The sequence below is a fragment of the Biomphalaria glabrata genome, chromosome 1 (genome assembly GCF_947242115.1).
Source record: "Biomphalaria glabrata chromosome 1, xgBioGlab47.1, whole genome shotgun sequence".
Lineage (NCBI taxonomy): Eukaryota > Metazoa > Mollusca > Gastropoda > Planorbidae > Biomphalaria > Biomphalaria glabrata.
This window is the reverse complement of record NC_074711.1, coordinates 36,602,957-36,622,764: the sequence shown is the minus strand read 5'-3', so window position 1 is coordinate 36,622,764 and position 19,808 is coordinate 36,602,957. Positions and strand designations below refer to the sequence as shown.

At 36.6% G+C, this 19,808-nt stretch overlaps 1 protein-coding gene across 3 annotated transcripts in view; it reads right to left on the bottom strand.

Moving 5' to 3' along the window:
- LOC106078379 (uncharacterized) overlaps nucleotides 1-18,717 on the bottom strand; it is a 48,267-nt gene extending 29,550 nt beyond the window's left edge. The window contains exon 1 of one of the 3 annotated variants that reach the window (XM_013239240.2): nucleotides 18,521-18,717. The gene's annotated coding sequence lies outside the window, so the exon portion shown is untranslated. Of the gene's footprint in view, nucleotides 1-14,967; nucleotides 15,068-15,374; nucleotides 15,527-18,520 lie in introns of those variants that run through there. The other 2 variants (XM_056034626.1, XM_056034634.1) reach the window with 2 other exon arrangements.
- Nucleotides 18,718-19,808: the final 1,091 nt, after the last annotated feature.

Below are 19,808 nucleotides of genomic sequence, written 5' to 3'. Positions count from 1 at the left end.
CAGTGTAAACTACATATATATTTAGAACGAATTTTGAATATATCTACATCGAGAGCTACAGCGCTTGATCTAGTCAAATCGATACCATTCAATCCAGGAAATATTTAATATAGATCTAAGGGTATTGGTCATAAGAAAGACGACCTAGAGTATTCGTATTCGATACCTAACCGAGTGCCACGTGTATATACTTAAGTAGATAGTGGCATGTGTATCTTGTTAGAAAATTTAGATACAGGCATTCATCAAGTAGATAGTGTCATGTGTATCTTATTAGATAAAGATGTTCCTTGAAAAAAAAAAGATCATTACGTCCTATACGTATCCATATGTCGCAACCATGCCAGGATATTTCCAATAAGCCCTGAGAGTGTATTTCTTCAGCTCTATTAAAAGTTTTTTGTGATTAAAGTTACCCCCCCGCCCCAATTACTTCTCCTCCCCGCTTCTCCCCCTACTCTCTCTGTCCTCTCTCCAAATATTTTGTTCTTAAACCTCTTCTGGAGTCAAAAAGAAGCTGAAATGCGTGTGTGGGTATATAGTTTGTGAGTGTGTGTGCACATCTAAAAATGATGGGTAGACATGCTGATCGATCAATTCCTAACAAAGGGTCAAAGTTGAGCTTTGTACTCGAACGATATCTGTGTGTTTGTTGTGTGTTAGTCTTGAGTGCTTTGTGGTGTAGTAGTCTAGGTGCACTGTTGCAGTTTGACTGGATGTGTTGCGTTGTTTGTATAAATGTGATAAGGCCATGTGATTTTTTTTTCAGGGTATCTCAAACTAACATACAGTTTACTGCTTTTCTGATGAGTAAAATCCAAAACTAGCGCTCTGTGGTGTATTTCTAGTGGCTGGGTTCTCAGTGAAATGTATGAAATAAAAGTACAGTTCTCCTGTCAAACCTTGCGGTCTATAGGGCAGATGATGTCAATGTCATCTGTTTCTTTGGCCCACGAATAACGAAGGTGTCATGTGGCCAGCACAACAACCAACCGCCTTTACTTTTCCCCAACTAATGGCTGGTAACCATTTGTGCTGGGTTGACTCAGTAATGTATTAAGTGTCGACAAAGCATTTTGGTGTGCCTAAGGTATAAATGAAAAGAATGCTGGTGTTTCAGTGAAGTTCTCGGCTCTAGATACAAATGCTAATACTTGTTATTTGCGCTTACATTGGTTGAGAAACACTGTGGAGTATTGTCAACCCTTGAGCAATGATTAAATCTACGCTAATGTAGACACAAAGCTAATAACGACTTTCTACGACAGATATAGATTGTATTTTATAAACAAAAATGGACAATCATTATGAACAAGATAAACAGTAAGTGACACACAGAGAAAAACGACAAATAGTGAACATGTAATAAATACATTTGAATAACCAAGACATCTTGCGATGATCATGTCCCCTTGTAACCTAATAAAAATGGGGATAATTAGTCGTTAATGAATTAGCTGAGGCTATTGCTAACAAAAACCAAAAAACGCATAATCGTTTAGTGATGGAATGTATTAATCTGATTGTCAATATTCCTTCATCTTCATAAAAGCTGACTCAGCGAGAATGGGTAAATTGTTATCAGAGCCAGAATAATGTTTTAGTCCTAGATCTATGTCTTACAGTACAAGTTTATTATCTTTATGTATAGTGTTTTTAATATCGTTGTCTTTCGTGAGGCGGCGTTATATCATATACTCAGGGCCTCCGCGAGGGTTGTGGCCGCCTGCGTGCGAAGTTACAAAATGCCGCCCCCCCCCCCCTTTTTTTTTATTTTAGAAAAAAAATTCATTAAGACTGATCTGGACACTATACCTAAAGCGCTCTTTGATTTAAATCCATTTTTGTACCATTTCTTTTTCTTTTTATATTCGCATCGTTGTCGTATCCCCATTCCCTTTAAGATGTTTTATTTTCAATTTTAACTTTGCATTTTTTGTAAAGAATGTAATGAAAAAGAAAAGAAACTTAGTCTTAATTATAACACACTTTTTAGTTTTTATTTTTCGTTTATATTTTCAACACTATGTAAAGAATCCAAATTTAGGGAATGAAATTGAATTTTCACTAAAATGAGTCAGTTTCAGAAACCTATATATAATAGGCCTATGGTCAGTTGTTTTTTTCCAGGAATAATGTTGCCTACATAAATTGTAAGCGTTGTAAAAGTTTCTTCATTGAGGTAGAATCGAAGATGCGACAGGTTTTCGCTCAAGTCGGCCAAGGGTTTGATTCAGGGCGGGACTCGGCGCTAAGCGTCTTCTGGCCTTTTTCTCTTAGTAAGAAGAGAGAATTTTTAAAAGGCTAATATTGATATGTTTTCTTTCAGAACGCACTATTCATCCTAATAAAAAAAAGTCGAGGGCCATATTAAATCTAATAATAAAGAGGCAGCCCTGGACAATAGTACTATGCGAGGGACATTCTAGGTAGGCCTACATATTGCGTACGTACGTCTGTAATGGGCGTGAGCTTTTTAACAATATTCTTCGTGTTAAGTAAGACGTCTCTGTCGCGGAGGTTTTGTGTCACACAAAAGTCGTCACTATTATAAAGTGCAATAGGCAGAAGAAATTTGACTATTCTGAGACAGAAAAAAAAATCCAGAAGAATCGCACTAGCTCTACCTGACAGGTTCAAGAAGAAGAAGAAGAAAATGTTTTCTTGAAAACGTTTTGACCCATACTGTTGCACAAGAGCCTCGTAAAAGCGGTCTACATTTAAAACGATCTTATTAGAAGATAAAACGCCGTCTTTTTAATTTTTGAACATATAATTTTACTAAAATTCAAATAAATTACACTGAAAATAAAACATGTTTTCGCCGCCCCCGCTCCTTGTTGTTAGATGGTCGTTGACTTGTCTCTACAAACAGCTAGTACAACTGAACCAATGAAGACGTTTTATATAAATAAGCTTTAAATAACTTGAACAAACTTCTTATGTGAACAAAAAAAATCAATAAAACTGTTATTACAATTTTCACAGATTTCATTTGAGATAGAGATCTAATATTAATGAAATTTACTGATATTTAAACGAAATCTAGCTCATCACAACATAACGTCTATACTTTTCATTCTCAAGATTGTCTGACGTTTTACATTTGCATTATGCTAATTTCATCATCTTAAACGCATAACCACCAATCAATCACTTAACCTCTTCTTAACGCCGCCTAGGAAACACACACTCTACATAACACCTCTTTTTGTCAGGAAGTTGCCCCCCCCCCCAATTCGAGATACAATGTGACAATGTTTTAAAATTGACATTCTAATTACTAGATCTACTAGATCTATTTACAGGGCGGGCTATTCGACTCGAAACAAATATTACAAACAACCCGCGAAAATTCAAGGTCAGGAAAGAGTCGGCGCTTATGGAAAAACCCTCGCGTGTCGCTTTGTTTTTCTTCTTAAGTTTCCAAAATCACTTCTTATTGTACAAATATCGTCTCTTCCCCCACTCCGCCCTCCAGTTTTCAAAGGATAATGGAATCAGTAGAATTTAAATAAAATATAATTATTTTTTTTTTAAATTATTAAACCAAAAATTTAAAGAAAAATGATTCTTGTAATAATGATTTGGCCGCCCCTTACATTCGGCCGCCTGCGTGCAATGCACACATTGCACAATAGGTAGCGGCGGCCCTGCATATACTATATATCATGTGCTATAACTCTAGAAGGTGGCAGTGAGCTATCCCTACCCACAGAAAGGCATTATTGGAAGTTCTTCCTATCCATAGAGCAGTGTTTCACAGACTTTTTTCTTAAAGGAACACTTCGCACATACTGAGTATTTAGCGGAACACTTCGCACATACTGAGTATTTAGCGGAACACTTCCCACATACTGAGTATTTAGAGGAACACTTCCCACAGTCTCAGTATTTAGCGGAACACTTCACACAGTCTGAGTATTTAACGGAACACTTCACATAGTCTGAGTATTTAGCGAACACTTCACACAGTCTGAGTATTTAACGGAACACTTCACACAGTCCGAGTATTTAGCGGAACACTTTGCTTGTTATTTTTTAGAGAGGTGAATCACGTTGTGGCCAACTAGTTCACTATTTCAGTAGTTCGAGGAACATCTATTCAGGCCTCGTGAAACGCCAGGGCTCCTTGGAACACAGTCTGGGAAACACTGCCATAGAGTCTAGAATGGCGGTATAGCGAGTTTTGCGCATCAATATTCTATCAGAATAGCGAGTTTTGTGTAACCATAGAGTATGGCGAGTTTCTAATTCTCCTCGAAATATTTGATCATAATTAGCAAACACCTAGAGAGGTTCGAGGTCTTATGTCTTAGAAGCAGGGCCGGTCTTAGGGCACTGCAACCTATGCGGCCGCAGTGGGCCCCGCACTTTCATAGGCCCCGCGCTAACTCAAGTTGTAAATTATTAAATTTAACTATTTTAACTTATAACCGGATTTCCGCATTCTCCTGACTTTCCAGGAGCTCCTGGAAATCTCATGAAATTGCAAAGTATACGAAAAAAGTCATGAAAATCTCCTGAAATTATTAAAATATCCTGAAAACTCAAAACATGTTCAGAAAAAAATAGACAAAATTGTAATTTTGGAGTGTCATTCAATCTGGAAAACACCAATCCTACTCGCGATAAAAAAACGGCAATGTCAGCCTTCATTTAATAAAAATAATAAGGCAAATTTTAACCAAAACAGTAAGTTCCATTTCTTAATTTACTGTAATAGTCACTGGCATACAAATACAGATCTAAATCTATCTCTTAAAAAAATCAAAAGCGATATTTTGATAGTCTATAGTAAATCTAAGAGGCAGATCTAAATGTTTATTGGCTCTATGTTGGAAATTTATCTTCTATTGTAAAGTTAATTTGATCTTGATTTTGCACTTAGTAAATTACGAATAAAATGCAAAGACGAATTTATTTTCTAATACAAAATCTTAATTTTCACTTATTATCCTTAACCCTACCCAGACTAGGCCCCGCGTAATCCGTTTCGCATAGGGCCCCGCAATCTGTAGGACCGGCCCTGCTTAGAAGCCCTGTGAATACCTGATAGCTGGTATGTAGCTCGAAACACTAGTACAACTAAACTGATGTAGGGATGTTACATCTTAATGGAGAAAACAAAAAGCAAAATTTTAAAAAATGTTTAAAAAACAATAAACCCTATAAAAGGGAAAGAGCTGTATATTTATAGTCAAATCTATAAATACTGTAAGATGTATTTCCCTTCTTCCATATCAAACAAAATTAATTAACTAGCGCTAATTAAATAATTAATAATGGATTAGTAATTTTTTTTATTGATTCGCGATTACTTAGGTACGATGAATAATTATGCAAAGTTTCAACCTGATCCGAGATAGGCAGGTGAGAGAAATACCAGAAGGCAGAGTTGATATAAGCTTTGTAAAAATTGTATCAGACAGACAGAGTTGATATAAGCTTTGTAAAAATTGTATCAGACAGACAGAGTTGATATAAGCTTTGTAAAAATTTTATCAGACAGACAGAGTTGATATAAGCTTTGTAAAAATTGTATCAGACAGACAGAGTTGATATAAGCTTTGTAAAAATTGTATCAGACAGACAGAGTTGATATAAGCTTTGTAAAAATTGTATCAGACAGACAGAGTTGATATAAGCTTTGTAAAAATTGTATCAGACAGACAGAGTTGATATAAGCTTTGTAAAAATTGTATCAGACAGACAGAGTTGATATAAGCTTTGTAAAAATTGTATCAGACAGACAGAGTTGATATAAGCTTTGTAAAAATTGTATCAGACAGACAGAGTTGATATAAGCTTTGTAAAAATTGTATCAGACAGACAGAGTTGATATAAGCTTTGTAAAAATTGTATCAGACAGACAGAGTTGATATAAGCTTTGTAAAAATTGTATCAGACAGACAGAGTTGATATAAGCTTTGTAAAAATTGTATCAGACAGACAGAGTTGATATAAGCTTTGTAAAAATTGTATCAGACAGACAGAGTTGATATAAGCTTTGTAAAAATTGTATCAGACAGACAGAGTTGATATAAGCTTTGTAAAAATTGTACCAGACAGACAGAGTTGATATAAGCTTTGTAAAAATTATACCAGACAGACAGAGTTGATATAAGCTTTGTAAAAATTATACCAGACAGACAGAGTTGATATAAGCTTTGTAAAAATTGTACCAGACAGACAGAGTTGATATAAGCTTTGTAAAAATTGTACCAGGCAGACAGAGTTGATATAAGCTTTGTAAAAATTGTATCAGACAGACAAAGTTGATATAAGCTTTGTAAAAATTGTATCAGACAGACAGAGTTGATATAAGCTTTGTAAAAATTATACCAGACAGACAGAGTTGATATAAGCTTTGTAAAAATTATACCAGACAGACAGAGTTGATATAAGCTTTGAAAAAATTATACCAGACAGACAGAGTTGATATAAGCTTTGTAAAAATTGTACCAGACAGACAGAGTTGATATAAGCTTTGTAAAAATTTTACCAGACAGACAGAGTTGATATAAGCTTTGTAAAAATTATACCAGACAGACAGAGTTGATATAAGCTTTGTAAAAATTATACCAGACAGACAGAGTTGATATAAGCTTTGTAAAAATTGTACCAGACAGACAGAGTTGATATAAGCTTTGTAAAAATTGTACCAGACAGACAGAGTTGATATAAGCTTTGTTAAAAAAAAAAAAAAGTACCAGACAGACAGAGTGAGTTGATAAAGCTTTGTAAATTCAGGTATTTGCTGTCCTACGAAACCTCCCTGTTCTCTACTTCAACTTTCACCCCAGTATTTATTAACCTGAGTTACGACAGACCACCTCGTGGTTTTTTCAAAAACTCCTCAGTTTACAAAACCAAAAGAGCCCACCATACTTTTCCTCATGGTTACATCCTAAACACGCACGTACATCCCCCAGCCCACATGCACACGTTTGAACAACACGTAAGTCCCTCTGCGTCACGAGTGGACAACATCAACGTCAACTTCTTGAGTTGAAACAGTATCGCTGATTGAATCATAAAATCTTTTATTCATGTGTTATAGACGCCAAAGTTGTATGACTAAATATTTCGGTTGCCAAAAGTTATTTATATTTATAGGGAAAAAAGGAAATCAATTTGTAAAATAATAATACAACGGAAGACGCTGTCCATGAATAAGATTAGGTTTCTGAATAGTACAAGGCCTTTCTTAACATGATTTAATGCCCAAGTGTGCCACCGGGACATAGTGGTTTTATCGAATCAAGTTTCAATATGAATCCAGACTTCAGAGAGATATTGTGAGATGCAAGACAAGAAATTACCAGACAGGGGAAAAAAGTAAAATCGAGATGAAAATCTGTCTGTAAATCTGGTTGTCCGCGGTTGTCGGGGCGAACAGACTGAAGCTCAAGAGAGCACGATGGTGTTAAAATTAAATCTCTGAAGAAGGGAAAAAAACTCTTCGGAATTTGGTTCAATTTAATAACTAGTGGAAGTGTGGACAGCAGGTAATCAATTGACTTCTTCTAACATGTAAATGTGTCAGTATATTCAAATTGATGTGAATGTGTTTGTTATGTAGATATACTCACTCATGGAGATGAATAGTGGGAAATGCTTTAGCGGTGAACTGTGCTGCAAGTAAAGAAATACAATTGGGAGTTTTAAACACTTTTACATACCGCATAAGTTATTGATCTTATAATACAGTAACCTTCACAACAGTTACTCATAATGGCTGCCTTAGAAAACAATTGCAAACTTGTCAAGACCACATAGCAGAACATTAAGAGCCTGTGGACTGTCTTGCCATGTGATATGTGCTCTGGAATGTCGTTTCGATGTTCCCAGGTTTGAACCCAGCCCTCTGCCATCCCCTGCCACCCTACATGAAGCTGGGATGTAAATGTATCATGTAATTATCTTCATTTCTGAAGCAATGTCTGTGGATGTCTGTGGATGTCTGTGGATGTCTCAAAAGACTCAAAAGTAAAGTAGCAATTATACATAAAACGCTGAACCATAATCTTCAAATACAAAAACAAAATTTAATAAAATACTCTGAAAGACACAAAGATAAAGGCAAAGTCTCAGTTCCATATGCTAGGACAAATTTGTACAAATACTCCTTCTTCCCTAGTGCTATTAGAGCATGGAATAGGTTATCTGAGCTAGCCAGGAAAACCAGTGACTTGGCAAAATTCAAGTCATTGGTTAATATGCATGACTAAATGCATGACGCGTAGGACGTAATCATCTTCTTTTTTGAAGTAACGTCTGTATTATATAAGATAAGATAAGAAGATAAGATTGATTATAGATACATGATATAAAAAAAAGACTTTACTGTGGCGATATGGGCATGGCACATAGGGGCATTTCACACACAAAAATGTAGAAAGTAGTCCTCAGCATTTCCCCTAATGTCTCCACATTTCTAAACTTGGAAAGCCCAGTTCATTTACCCTACGTTTAGCTGTCAGTCTTGGCGTTCTGGTTTGAGAAAAATTAAAAATTATGACTTCAACATCAACGATAGCAAAAAGGCTTCAAAGATCTTCAAGCCAAGTAAGCTTAGTCCCAATGGCAAGAGACGTCTGCAACAAGATCGATTCTAAACGCTTTATTGAAGAAGCGTTCACATGATTTCCAGATGATGTAATATCGTGGGAAGCGTGGTCGAGAGGCTAAGTTCGCTTGAACTTAGCTTGGCGTGGCTATGAAGGGGGCTCGAGGTTCAACACCCGACTCGGGCAGAGTTGTGTTAACTGAGCACCTAAAGGAAGTACGGAAAAACCTTCTCCTAGATACCCCCCCCCCCACTGGTCCACAAATGAGATTGGACCAAAGTGCTCTGAGCATGCTATAAGCATGAAAGTAGCGCTATATAAAAGCCATAATTTATTTATTTATTTATTTATCGTTCTGTTGACTTCATTGGGAGAACAAAACAAGACATTTGAGGATCAGACTACCATCAAACTCACTGCAAACATCTCTGCTACATTGCCTAAAATGTCTGTCACACTTCATTATAAAGCCTCAATCCTACTTAATTTGACATAAGTTCTTCAAACCAGAAGACATGGTGTCTTGTAGACGTCTGGAGAATAACTTTTATAAAGTTCAGAAAGCAGGAAATCCCTATTTTCCCTATCCCCTATGGAGGAGCGAAAGAAAATTATTTGATCTGTAGAGGACATCGCAGGTAAACGTTTTAAGAAACACTGGCTTAAACTACGAGCATTACGAACGTGAAGGAGGGAGATAAAAATATAAGTACTACATAGGTGAATGTTGAAACACAACATACAGACACAACATCTCTCTCTCTCTCTCTCTTGTAAAAAAAATGGTGCCGGTACTCAGTGATGGATCGCCTAACTTTTCACTACTAACAAATTAATATAAATGTTAAACTACAAGAAAAGTAATAATTTTTCCCCAAATTGAAAAAGGTTCCGGTACGCCACACCGGTGCGTACCGTCACACAAAAAGCACTGTATACATACATATATATATATATATATATATATATATATATATGTAAAGAGAGAGAGAGAGAGAGAGACAGACATACAGACAGACAGACAGACAGACAGACAGACAGATAGATAGATAGATAGATAGATAGATAGATAGATAGATAGATAGATAGATAGATAGATAGATAGATAGATAGATAGATAGATAGATAGATAGATAGATAAATAGATACATAGATAGACAGATTAGATAGATAGATAGATAAATAGATAGATAAATAGATAGATAGAGTAGTGTTTAGATTTCAATGCTTGGAATATCAATATGATTGTTTGTTGAAAACCACAAAAAACAAATGTTCTAGACAGTTAACACTGGCCAATACTTGAGATAACAAGAACGACAACGCCTATATAACATTCAGCCACTGCTTATTCCTAAGTACTCTATTATCTCCCATCATATTTCATGCATAACTTCATAGCTCTTATCACACACACACACACACACACACCTAATGAGTAGAGGAGAGTATGGCCTCCCGGATGGGGGAAGTTTTAGTCTACGCCATCCAATCAGCTTATGATGACCCTGTGGTGACGTCAGCCCATTGGTTTGATGAGCTCTGTAAATAGCAGACGCGAGCCTTCGTGTTCTGCTAAAACAATGGTACAATGTTGTTTTTTTCTAAGCTTTCCTCCCAGACTGAACTAATTGCTACTTTTTGGTCCGAAAGAATTATTAGGCAGACTTTGATGTCCAATTATAAATTTCTTTATTACACTATCAGGCTTTATTAATGTAATAATGTTTCCATGGAAACGTCGACCTGGTCAAATCAGTTCACGAAGGTCTTCTACACTGAACGCTGCAGTCGGAGACGACACTATATATTTTTAGCTTAGCTTGTCAAATCTACATTCGTTAATACCAATTTCCACTTTTTCCAGATTTTATGAAGTTCATCAAAATGTACCTTTACCTTCAAAGTATCCTTTGAGAAAACTGCTTTTTATGTTTATAAGTCAATAAATAGAATACATCTTTATCTTCCTTCATCATAGTATTCAACTCTGTAAGTCAAGCAAGCAGCCAATAAAAACATATTTTTAATATACCGAAAATACAATATTATTATAATAATCTGCTTTATGCGTTTGACCATTTATATGATGTTTAACATTTGTTCTTGTCAATGAATATGTTTAGCCTAAGCCAAGATAGTGATAAAATCTTAAATTTGAGGTAACGAGGACTAGTGAAGAAAAGGAACATATTTTAAAATCCTATCTCTACGTTATCAAATGAGTTTAAATTACAGTTAAATAAACCACCGACAAATCATTTATAAACCTGGAAATATAAGAAATATAAAGAAATAAAATTCGGTATTACATATAGACAAATAATGGACAGGGCGCAGGGTGGTAAAGCTCTTGGCTTCCTAACCGAGGGGGCTCGGGTTCCAATCTCGGTGAAGACTGGGATTTTGAATTTCGTGATTTTTAGGGCGCTCCTGAGTCCACCCAACTTTAATGGGTACCTGAAATAAGTTAGGGAAAAATAAAGGCGGTCACTAATATTGTTTCACGGCTAAGGAAATGTCTAGTGTATTCACATTATATTGATTAATAAAACAAGTTTTATCTTTAATGATCAGAGTGTAGCGTATTAGAATTCCGAAAGTTTACTTACAATATGTCTTGCTGCATCTGTTATTATTTCCTTTAATGCATAATCTTAAAGGTTGTGCGGTTTAATGGGGGCATAGATGTTAGGGTTATGGTTAGTGGTGTTAATAGTGTTTACCTTTTCTGCAGTTTAAAACAAAAATTAAACAGAAAAAAAATCTATTTTTGAAACCATTAAGCAAAGAAAGATAACCGAAAGGCTTTCCGGTCATTTAAACAGCAGTAAAGAACAGTTTCTGAATTGTTCTATAATCTTGTTGATTTCCTGCCCCTGTCCTACGTGCAATGCTGAGAAACGAGAGGGTGACTTAAGTAGCAGGGGGTGAAAGTCAGTGTGAGTGAGAGGGATTAGCTCGTCTGCCAGTCTTGTCTGACCTTGACTTTGCGGTAAAAGTCTAGAAACAGTTTACTAAAAACAGACGAACCAACTGAAATAAAGTCTTTGTGTGTCGACCTCCAGAATACACAGCAATGTACAGAATAGTCGATCAATACCAAACTCTACGCAGTGTGTTCCTTTGAGTTAACTTTTTTATTTCATCAACTTCTTGATAGAGCTCCACCATTTCATCAACATCTTGATAGAGCTCCACCATTTCATCAACATCTTGATAGAGCTCCACCATTTCATCAACATCTTGATAGAGCTCCACCATTTCATCAACATCTTGATACAACTCCACCATTTCATCAACATCTTGATACAGCTCCACCATTTCATCAACATCTTGATAGAGCTCCACCATTTCATCAACATCTTAATAGAGCTCCACCATTTCATCAACATCTTGATAAATCTCCACCATTTCATCAACATCTTGATACAACTCCACCCTTTCATCAACATCTTTATAGAGCTCCACCATTTCATCAACATCTTGATTCAACCCCACAATTTCATCAACATCTTGATACAACTCCACCATTTCATCAAAATCTTGATACAACTCCATCATTTCATCAATATCTTGATTCAACCCCACAATTTCATCAACATCTTGATTCAACCCCACAATTTCATCAACATCTTGATACAACTCCACCATTTCATCAACATCTTGATTCAACCCCACAATTTCATCAACATCTTGATACAACTCCACCATTTCATCAAAATCTTGATACAACTCCACCCTTTCATCAACATCTTGATAGAGCTCCACCATTTCATCAACATCTTGATTCAACCCCACAATTTCATCAACATCTTGATACAACTCCACCATTTCATCAAAATCTTGATACAACTCCACCATTTCATCAAAATCTTGATACAACCCCACAATTTCATCAACATCTTGATACAACTCCACCATTTCATCAAAATCTTGATACAACTCCACCATTTCATCAACATCTTGATACAACCCCACAATTTCATCAACATCTTGATACAACTCCACCATTTCATCAAAATCTTGATACAACTCCACCATTTCATCAAAATCTTGATACAACTCCACCATTTCATCAAAATCTTGATACAACTCCACCATTTCATCAAAATCTTGATACAACTCCACCATTTCATCAACATCTTGATACAACTCCACCATTTCATCAAAATCTTGATACAACTCCACCATTTCATCAAAATCTTGATACAACTCCACCATTTCATCAACATCTTGATACAACTCCACCATTTCATCACGATTTTCAAGATGGACCATGCCGTACAAATGTCAGTATGATTATTACACTTTAAAGATTATCAGACTTTCCAATGATGTTGACCACTGTATTCAATTATTATCCTTTTCTAGCTAGTAGATATTTGAATGTGTTAGTTCCAAAAACCGATGAATGTGTTGATCAGCTTAACAATTACACAGTCATCAGTGAAAGTACTGTAGTTTTCTTAAGATGTATGAAGTCAGAAACACCAAAGTTTGTTACGGAGCAGACAGAGCCTTTCTCTAAAGTATGTATTAGATAACAAGTAAAATATAGCAAATAAATTGTTTTTAAAACAAAATTCTATCGAGTGAAGGGAGAGCACCGTTCAATCGCTGCTATATCTCTCAATATTGTAAGTTTAATAAATAAATTACCACTTTTTTATTGATCCATGTGTTGTCATCGACAATGAATAAATGTACAAAATGTCAACTTGATCCGAGAACGGGAAGTGGAGAAAAAAATTATAACTATCCACCCAGACAGACCAATGAGTTAATTCAAGCTTTGTAATAAGATTTAGAAAATATAGAAAGTAGAGTGTGCGCAGACAATCTAACTAGTATAGAGATAAACAATATGTCTGTAGTCAAAGGTTGACGAGGGCATTGCATGCAAGAGGTCCATCCAGTGTGACTGGATCCGAAGAATTCATCAACTTCTGGGGAAATACCAAACAACAGAGCCAGGACTGAAGCACGAGATACTCAGTCTCATTCTTGACTATCGACTTCCAAATTACCAGAACATATAATCATATAAAAATAGTTTTGAATGGTGGCTTCCATTCCGAAGAGCAACATTGTTTAAAAATATACATTGGGCGTAGTCGCTATAATCTATATAATGAAAATCAGATATCTGCATATTTAGGTAATTAAAGCCAAGATCTCTAGATAGTTTTTGAAAAAAAATTCACCTTATAGTTTTTCGAATTTTAAATTTATGACCTTGGCGTTTCTTGTTTAATTAAAAGTAGTTATTAATTGGCCTATATGATATGATAATAATAGAGAAATAACGTGTTCAAAATGTGTACCAGACAGGCAGACAGACAGAGTGAGTTGAAATAAGCTTTGTAAAAAGTCCAATGTTAGAATTTTTACCTCAGGATAAGACTTTGGCTATGTGATCATGTGACTATGTGATCATGTGACTATGTTATTATGTTACTATGTGACTTCTGCTAGCCGATTTATTGTACAACTCATTGACACAAACCACCTCAGGCAGAGAAGAAGGTCGAGTATGATTAGATGAGAAATTAACAGTCAGCCTTGTTAATTAAATGCATTCACTAATTATGCTAAGAGAATGCATGACATCATTGTGTAATTTGTATTGTGTAGCTCTGTGTAGAGGTTTGGATATAGGAGCTCATCAAGTGGGGAAAAAGAAGAAAAACAAACCTCTAGAAACAAACAGTTTTGTAAAAGAAGTCACGATTAAATAGGTCAATGACAGAGCAATATCAGAGGTACATTAAGCAATACAAGTTCTCCAATGATGCCCCAAAAGTAAAGGCGTTGTCAAAAAAGTTGCACTGACTCCGAACATCAAATTGATTATTTTTTTCTGAAGAGTTTGCAATAAGACTACAGCCAAATGGCCTTTTTGTTTTTTGTTTGAGAATTAAGCTTGCTCTGAATACGAAATATACTTAAAGCTACTGTTTCAGAGGCAAAAGGTAGTAATTACTATTTTGGAAGTTGCTCAAAAGTCACTACATCTATATAGGAACAGGTACAATTCTAAATAAATCAAACGGTCATACGGTCATCTGCATAAGGAATTACGTACGTTTAAAAGTATTAGGCCTAAGGCCTATAGGTGCAGAATTAAAGGCGGGCAAACCAGTGAGCATACACTTACGATTCCTGTCGACATTCGCCCTAGGCCTCATATAGAGTTAAGGTCAACTCAGTCAGACTATACAACACACAATTTAATGAGTCCAATAGCTCTGTTTGACACAATGAATCTAACAAATATAAAAGTAAATTGCTTCACTGAACATGTATACAGATAATCCGATGTGGAACACAAGTAAACCAAGTACATTCCAGAGAAAATACGTTATCTATTATATAGTTCTATCATACGAACCCTCTAGACCGCCATCAACACTAAAACACAACATGCAAAGACGAGAAGTCGGGTAAACCCGATTACTGCACGTGTGTGTATCAATCTCTAGTGAAAACAGTTCCCACCCAAAAGAAAAAGACTTTCTTTGTTTTGCCTCCAACTTTGAAAGATCGATTACAGACTCAATCAATATTTAAAGGCGATACATATATATTTTAAAGGGTCTGCAAGCAAAAAATGGTTCTCCATAGAGCTGTAATGTAGAGATACACTATTGTTGTTATAGAATTAAACTTGGAGTGTAAAAATGAATTTTTGAGGCGAGCTATTGTCTAAGTGTCTAATCGATGCTGCAAGCGGAAAGGTTCAGCTATGAATGAACGTGAGCGCGTTGGTTTAGAAAAAAAAAAGTCAAAATGACTCACCTCATGTTGACTCATCCCTTGACACAAATACACTCAAGTGGAAAGACAGAAAGGGGGAAAAAACTTAAGCCAGGTACTCTGAGATCCAGTTACTCACATCAACGGCAGAGTTAAGCAATGCCAGACTGTCACCCTGCTCTCTAACCGCCTGCGAAGACGGCCAGACAACGACGGCTGGGTGTTAGATGGTGAGGAGAGGGGGGGGGGGGGGAGAGGAGGGACATAACGAGGGGAGATAACCAACCACTTGCAATAGTCTGGCAGTGCTTCTGTCCCTTTCACTTTGCACGCAGGAAGTTGTTTTTTTTCTTCCTCTAACTAAAGTTGTAAGAATAAAGAAAAAAAAGAGAAAGAAAAAAGGGGAGGGAGGAGTCATGAAAAAAATGTACGTGAACATTGTTTGAAATTTTTATTTTTACTAAACGGTGAACAAGGGGAAATAATCCCATCCGGAGTCTAAATAAAATACTTTGGTAAAAAGAAGACTTCAAAAATCAAGGTCGTAAAAAAATGAGTGTGAGCTTTATGCTTTATGGTGGTCATTTTTTTTTTTTATTACAAGCTAGGTACAAAATGAAATTAGCCAAGAGGTTTTGAAAAATATGTTTAGTATTGGCAAATGTCAACTTGCCCTGAGACTAAATCTAGAATCTATCTACTGACTCAGACATTATTTGTTCAACTTGTCTATACCAGAATTTCTCATTGCCAACCTACTCGACTGTTTCATGTTAATTAATGTAGTTCAGGGTAGGCTGGGAAGTGACACTAAACAAGGGAGAGGATACCAAAGAGAGAGATTATACAAATAACAAAACGTGCTACAATTATGTTTCCAAATCCAAGAGGAGCAACCAAAATAACCTCATGAAATGAGTCTATAAATGAACTATATTGGCTTGCACAATGATTAGCACCATGTCATTTCATTTCATGGAACAATGCATAGTTTTTTAAACATGTCATTGAACAATGATTGCATACTGGGCTGGATTGAAGGGAGGGCCGGCGGAGCCACGGGGCCCCCACAAGAACAGGGGAATACACAAAGGAGATCATAATATATACTAATTTCGAAGGGTCACAAACTTATGAAGGTTTTTTTTTAACATTTTGTTCCATTTTACGGCTGTCAAAAAAATGGCGTGATTAAGAAATGTACGCTTGTACAAAAGTATAAGTAGATACAGCTCTGGGTGTACGGCAGTGCGTCTACCAAGGGCGTTACCCTCCACAAACACAAAAATATACACTTTTTAAAACTAAAATATACATATTAAATATTTTTTCTAAGGAAAGTTCAATTCCATTAACAAAAACTCTATTTCTTTTTTCAAAACTATAGCATGTTTTGGGATATAAGTATTTTCACCAGAAGTGGATTTTTATGAAAACTTTCAAAAAAGTGTAGAGGCCTACACAAAAATTTGGTCCCGGGGCCGCCACATAATTAAATCCGGCCCTGATTGCGTACATTCTAAATTTTACAATAGGCACTATCATCTTGGGAGACAAAGACGGCTATTGTGTAGAAATTTAATGGTGAAAGTATTCATTCTGAAAACTTCGAACTAACTGGCAGGAATTGAGAGACACTAAAAAGCCACTGCGCTAATAACACACAACCACACCCACAACCTGAACGATGCTATGAACACTTTAACAATTAATTCATTCGCTATAGTTTTCACGTAAACTGTCTTTGTAACCTTGTTATTATTTTGCTGTTATGTTATTATGGTGTTGAGCATAGAAAATGCGAAATCTCTTCAGTTAGTGCAGATTGCATTCGTTCGGAAAACATAACAGTATGTTTACATCTTGTAGTAACCATGGAATCTGAAATGCTTCTTAAGTCTTTTTCCTTTGTCAGTGTCATGTAAACAAGTGAAGTAAATTCCCCTTCAGACCTTGAGATCAATAGGCGAGATGATGATTACACTTATCATTGCTTGTGTTTTTATGTAAGTGTTTGTGTTTATATCTGTAATGAATATAAAACTCTAGCCATTTTGTCTGTTTACAAATTATTAAATTATTAAGAGGGTTTTTTTTCCTCTTTACCTATAAATTGTCATTTTTTGAGATTGTATTATCCACATGATCTTTTCGTTTGATAAAATATAATATATTAACCCATTACTGTGATTCTATCAAACATGCATTGTTTAAGTTTTGTATGATCACCATAAGTTACACCAATACCATAAATAACAATGAAGTTTGATTAGAACAGGTTACAAAGTCTCCATATCATCAAAAGTCAACCGATAAGACGAAGACAAGTTGTTGTTTAATTGAGTCACTGTGTACCACAATGAAATGGGATTTGAATTTATTCCCTTGAACGATGACATTTTTACATGATAAAACAGCCCCACATATGAACCTTTCGATCTCAAACTATTTTTTTTTTAAATAAAGGTTTTAGAAGGATTGCATATTTGACATTTAATTTGAACAGTAAAATACACACACACACACACAAAATAGGTTTTAAGTTTGGAACATATATTTTGAACGTAGCCTTCGTCTGGTAAGTGTTTATTTTAAAATGTATCAACTTTGGCTTACTGTTAAGTACTCAGAATTAGGCGACGCACCGATACTGACAGATTTTGAACGCGGCAGAAAGTATCACGTGACTAGTTTGGGAATAGAGTAACACTATAGAATAGACTGTCCGTTATTGTCAAGACTTCACGCTGACTAGTTTAGAAATAGAGTAACACTATAGAATAGACTGTCAGTTATTGTCAAGACTTCACGCTGACAACATCATTACATAGACAGATGACACGGACACCACTCTAAGGCCTTGTTTGCGATTGAAAGTTCTCTAAATTTTACCTAACTCTTATCTTATACAATACATCTTATAAATTAGAGACGGTACTTCATTACAGAAGACTACGTCCTACGCTTATCCATCACATTCATAATAATTAGTGACTTAAATTCTGCTAGGCCAACGTCATTGGTTTTCTTGGCTGATTCAGGCAACCCATACGTATGTGAAATGCCAGTAGCTTGTGTTGTAGTTTTACATAATTGAACAGAGGCTTTGTAATATAACTACACACGAATACGCACACATTCTATATCTAGTACATACATATCACAGGTGTAAGCAAAACCTAACTTACCAACGATCTACCACTGTGCCGTCTCCTTACATGAGCTTACACAGACTTTCACAATAGCCCCTATGTCATATCATGTAATGATTATATAGAACACAGTGGGCCAAATGTCAGTGTTGATATCTTGAGTATCCCTCGCTTGTATCTCGCACATTACACAGGGGAGGACGTGGTGACTGTTGATATCACGCTAACTAGACTGAGAGGTCATTACTCTCTTGGTTTGAAGGTGACCAGCATTGATAACGTTGGCTTACTGTTGACATCTTTGGCTTTTGATAATTTATTTTTATATCCTGGAGCGGAAACGAATTAAAATGTAGCCTAATTCTGTTTTCAAACTGGGAGGCAAAGTGAGGCTCTATGGTAAGTCAAAGTGGGGCTCTGTGGTAAATCAAAGTGGGGCTCTCGGGTATGTCAAAGTGGGGATCTTGAGTAGGTCAAAGTGGGTCTCTCCGCTCTCGGGTAGGTCAAGGGGGTCTCTCTGGTATGTCAAAGTGGGTCTCTCGGACAAGTCAAATTGGGGCTCTTGGGTAGGTCAAAGTGGGGCTCTTGGGTAGGTCAAAGTAGGTCTCTCGGAAAAGTCAAATTGGGGCTCTTGAGTAGGTCAAAGTGGGGCTCTCCGCTCTCAGGTAGGTCAAAGTGGGGCTCTCGGGTATGTCAAGTGGGGCTCTTTAGTAGGTCAGTGGGGCTCTTCGCTCTCGATTAGGTCAAAGGGGGTCTCTCTGGTATGTCAAAGTGGGGCTCTTGAGTAGGTCAAAGTGGGGCTCTCCGCTCTCGGGTAGGTCAAAGTGGGGCTCTCGGGTATGTCAAGTGGGGCTCTTGAGTAAGTCAAAGTGGGGCTCTCCGCTCTCAATTAGGTCGAAGGGGGTCTCTCGGGTATGTCAAAGTGGGGCTCTTGAGTAGGTCAAAGTGGGGCTCTTCGCTCTCGGGTAGGTCAAAGTGGGTCTCTCGGGCAGGTCAAAGTGGGGCTCTTGGGTAGGTCAAAGTTGGTCTCTCGGACAAGTCAAATTGGGGCTCTTGGGTAGGTCAAAGTGGGACTCTTGGGTAAGTCAAAGTCAGGCTCTTGGGTAGGTCAATGTTGGGCAGGTCAAAGTGGGACTCGCCGATCTCGGGTAGGTCAAAGTGAGGTTTTTTGGGTAGGTCAAATGAAGTCTTTGAATTGAAAAATGTTTTATACCATAAGTTTGAGCCTGTCCAAGTTGTTTTTCGACATATGAGGCCTGAAAGTCTATAGAGACGTCACAAATCTTGAGGCCAAGAGATGTAGTCTCCACCTTCGTGGCAGTCA